The sequence below is a fragment of the Dipodomys spectabilis genome, unplaced genomic scaffold, assembly GCF_019054845.1.
Source record: "Dipodomys spectabilis isolate Male_0828 unplaced genomic scaffold, ASM1905484v1 ptg000333l, whole genome shotgun sequence".
In the NCBI taxonomy this organism is placed as follows: Eukaryota; Metazoa; Chordata; class Mammalia; order Rodentia; family Heteromyidae; genus Dipodomys; species Dipodomys spectabilis.
Window position 1 is genome coordinate 3,799,322 of NW_024871010.1, and position 4,707 is coordinate 3,804,028.

The following is a 4,707-nucleotide window of genomic DNA, read 5'->3' on the forward strand; positions in this document are numbered from 1 at the left end:
ATGGTGGACTAATACAGTCATATAATTCAATATATATAAGTGAGAATATAAGTAGGAAACTTGAAGGGATATGTGGGTTTGGGGTTAGGGAAGAAGGAAAAATGGAAAGTTTGACAATGATCCTCATGCATTGTACATTGAAAAGCACATATACTCTATTCAACACTGACATGATGAAGCAAAATCCCTTTGGACAATTAGCTAAAAATTAATTTTTTTGAAATTTTAATGTTAATAGACCAGATGCATAAACCTTTAGAGATAAATAGGAGGATAGCATTGACAGATTGTTGAGGTTTGTGCTCCTTTCAGTATACAAAAATTAGTGTGACAAGTCTGCTCTGAATGTAAATTGTGTTTTGCCAATTCTTCTTGCTAATTGCTTAAAATATAGAGAACCAAATTCCAATATCCCTACACTTCCAATTTAAAAAATCTTTTAGACCTTTGAGTTTATGACTTGTTTCTAAATATCTTAATGTAATGTATTGGAACTAATTTCATTCCACATTTAAATTTAAATTTTAGATCACTAAATTCTTTTAAAATCCTCTCACTCCATCACAGGTATGGATAGATAACTGATGTGGGCAGAATCAGAACTATTCAGAAGTTTGTAAATGGATGCTTACCTAGTTTTCTCTCTTCTGGAGCACAGAATACAGATTGTCTTAAATGGAAAAAGTTTGCCTTCCCAGGTTTTCTGCATATGACCATTCCATCAACATTTTGTTATTAGAGGATTATTCAAGATTATCTATATGTTGATTGATAATGACTGAGCTTGACAGAAAGGTGAGGGAAAACAATCTACACTTCAATGAGGTTCTGACTTGTGTTTCACAAAGGGTTATGAAAGCTCTCCATTAGAAATATAGATGCTGCGCTTCTAAAAGTCCTTGCCTGGTTAGACTTTCTGATAATGTCTCAATTCAAGTACTTCTCCTTGGAGTTCCATATTATTTAAGATACTGTATTAGATCCTTTTACATTTTGCAGACAGCTCTTGGTGATGAAATTTGAGCTTTTCAAAATTGCTCTCCCAATTCAATCCACAAAATGCAGACAAAAAGACAAAAAAAATTGAAAAAAATTGTATCTGTTGATAGTGCCAATATTTTATTTTCCATTACAAACATACAATGTACTAAAATGTTTCATAGCAATTACACTGAATTAGGATGTGGACACATTCTAATGTAAATAATATACTGTGTTCAAGTTAAAAGTTTGAGGATCCAAAATTTTAATATACCTGTGGTCCTAAAACCAATACTTTACTGAAATTGAGTGATAAATACAACTTCCCATAAGTACAGAAGTTTTCCTTGTATCTTTTTAATATATATTTTTATTGTAAAGCCACTGTACACAGGGGTTACAGTTACATAAGGAAGGTATTGCGTATATTTCTTATTGAGCATTGTTGCTCAATCCTTTGTTTTTCCCCTAACATCCCTTCCCTTAACATCACCCAAATCCTCCCTCCAACCCCCCTCTGATAGTATATACTCTGATAGGATATTTTCCTGCTACTTTGGTTGTTGGGAGTGTCTACAAGAGCAAGCATTCCATAGGGAGCAGGGAGACAACATATGACCTTTACTTACTGAGATTTCCGAATGACTTACTATCACTTGTACTGCATTTTGCAAGTCGAATCTTATGTCTTAAAACGTACCAGTTTTAAGAGATAAGAGGAGTGGTAAAAGAACTCTTAGAGACAAATACATCTTCAACATATTTGATTCCAAACATTCCGTCTAAGGCATATTCAACAACTAGTGAAACTTGTGTTGACTGTATCTATGTGTCTTTCTCCATCTGTACATGTATACATGGGTATATGTATGTGTGTATTTGTGAGTATAGTAACATACATGTGTACATATATAAGGGCACATACATATATGCATATATAAAAATGTAAATATATAAATATATTTGCATATATATATCAAGTATTCAGTGATTTAATCTATAGTTCCTAACACATTGTCATTCTCACAAAGTGTACATGATAAACTGCTCTGAGGATCTGTGCTCTATGATGGGTATCCTTTTTTTTTCATTTTATTTTATTTTATTTTATTTTTGTGAACATACTGTACAGAGGGGTTACAATTACATGGGCAGGATAATGCGTACATTTCTTATCAAGCATCGCAGCCTCCTCCTTTCTTTACCCTTCATGTCCCTTCCCAGCCTCCCCTCCACCCCCCCCCCCCACCAAATCCTACCCCCCTCCCCCCCGTTCTCCCCCTCTCCCGCACCAACGTTGTAAAGCTCGTATTCAACATGACAACTTGTACTTCTCATTGTTGCTACAGGTCCACCTGTATCTTTAAACGACTTGTTTTTCCCCATGTCCTCCACAAGTTATACTGACATCAAATATAGTGAAAGCAGGGGTTATATTGTGGAGGAGGGACATACAAAGCTACAAAGAAATAATCTTATAAATGAGTTAAAAACAAATGCATGAATGAAAAATGTATTAAAATACATATCTAAGGGTTCATTTTCCTAACATCACATTATCTGACCTTATCCGCTTGACTCCTACATATACTAGATATTGCAAATAAGGGAAATAATGGGACCTATGTTTCTTTGGGCCTGGCTTACTTCACTTAATATAATTTTTCCAAGTTTTTCCATTTCCTAACAAATGGGGCAATGTCATTCTTTCTGATGGAGGCATAGAATTCCATTGTGTACATATACACATTTTCTTGATCCATTCATCTACTGAGGGGCATCTAAGTTGGTTTCATATCTTAGCTATGGTAAATAATGCTGCAATAAACATAGTTGTGCTGGTAGTTTTAGTGAGGTCTTGTTTGTAAACATTTGGGTAAATGCCCAAAAGTGGGATTGCTGGGTGATAGGGGAGCTCTATGTGAAGTCTTTTGAAGAACCTCCACACTGCTTTCCAAAGTGGTTGAACAAGTTTACATTCCCACCAACAATTAAATAAGGTTCCCTTCTGTCCTCATCCCCTCCAGCATCTGTTGTTATTAGATTTCTTGATTTTTGCCATTCTAACTGGAGTGAGGTGGTATCTCAATGTTGTTTTGATTTGCATTTCTTTTTTTTTTTTGGTCCGGTTGTGGGGCTGAACTCTGGGCCTGGGCGCTGTCCCTCAGCTCTTCAGCTCAAGGCTAGCGCTCTACCACTTGAGCCACAGCGCCACTTCTGGCTTTTTTCTTTTTGCTTATGTGGTGCTGAGGAATCGAACCCAGGGCCTCAGGCATGCAAGGCAAGCGCTCTACCACTGAGCCAACTTCCCAGCCCCGATTTGCATTTCTTTTATGGATAGGGATGTTGAGCATTTCTTCATATGTCTATTGGCCATCCTTCTTTAAGTTTCTCTTTAAGTCTTTAACCCACTTATTTATTGGGCAGTTGTTTCTTTGAGGATTTGTGGTTGGGGGATTTAATTTTTTGAGTCCCAAATATATTTTAGATATCAGAGTCTTGTCTGTTGTATGGCTAGTGAAGATCTTCTCCCAATCCGTGAGCTTTCTATTGATCTTGCTAGCCATGTCCTTTGCCATGCAGAAGCTTTGCAACTTCATGCAATCCCATTTGTCCAACCTTTCTTTGATTTGTTGTGTTTCCGGGTCTATATTCAGAAAATTTCGGCTTGCGCCAAGGAGTCCTAGGATTTCTCCGTTTCCATCCTGTAATGTTTTCAGAGTGTCTGCTTTGTCTTCGAGGTCTTTGATCCATTTGGAGTTTATTCTGGTGCAGGGTGATATATAACGATCTAGCTTTAGTTTTCTATAAGTAGTTAACCAATTTTGCCAGCACCATTGACTGAAGAGGCTGTCTTTCTTCCATTCTATTGTTTTAGCTCCATTATCGAAGATTAGATGGCTATAGGTATGTAGATTCATTTCTGGGTTTTCAATTCTATTCCATTGTTCCTGAAGTCTGTTCTTATGCCAATATCAAGCTGTTTTGATTACTATGGCTTTACAGTCGAGTTTGAAATTTGGTATTGATATTCCTCCAGCTGTGTTCTTTCTGTTGAGGAGCGTTTTTGATACTCGGGGTCTTTTATTATTCCATATGAATTTTTGGATTGCCTCTTCTATTTCCTTGAAGAATGAGGTTGGAATTTTGATAGGTATCGCGTTGAATTTGTAGATAGCATTGGGAAGTATTGCCATTTTCACGATGTTAATCTTTCAATCCAGGAGCATGAGAAGTTTTGCCATTTTCTAAGTTCTGTTTTGATTTCCTTGTTCAAGATTTTAAAGTTTTCATCATAGAGGTCCTTCACTTCTTTCGTTAAGTTAATTCCTAGGTATTTTATTTTTTGTGGGGCTATTACAAATGGAGTTGCTTTCTTAATTTCAGCCACACTTTTCTCATTGTTGGCATACAGAAAGGTCATTGATTTTGGGGGGTTAATTTTATACCCTGCTACTTTGCCAATGTTTTGAATCAGCTTGAGTAATTTGGGAGTGGAATCTATGGGATTCTTTAAATACTAGATCATGTCGTCTGCAAAGAGAGAGAGTTTTATTTCTTCTTTCCCTATTTGGATCCCCTTATGACTGCATCTTTTCTTATTGCTGCTGCTAGGCATTCTCATACGAGATTGAAGAGAAGTGGAGAGAGTGGACATCCCCGTCTTGTTCCTGAGTTAAGAGGAAATGGCTTTAGTTTTTCACCATTGAGTATAATGCTGGCTGT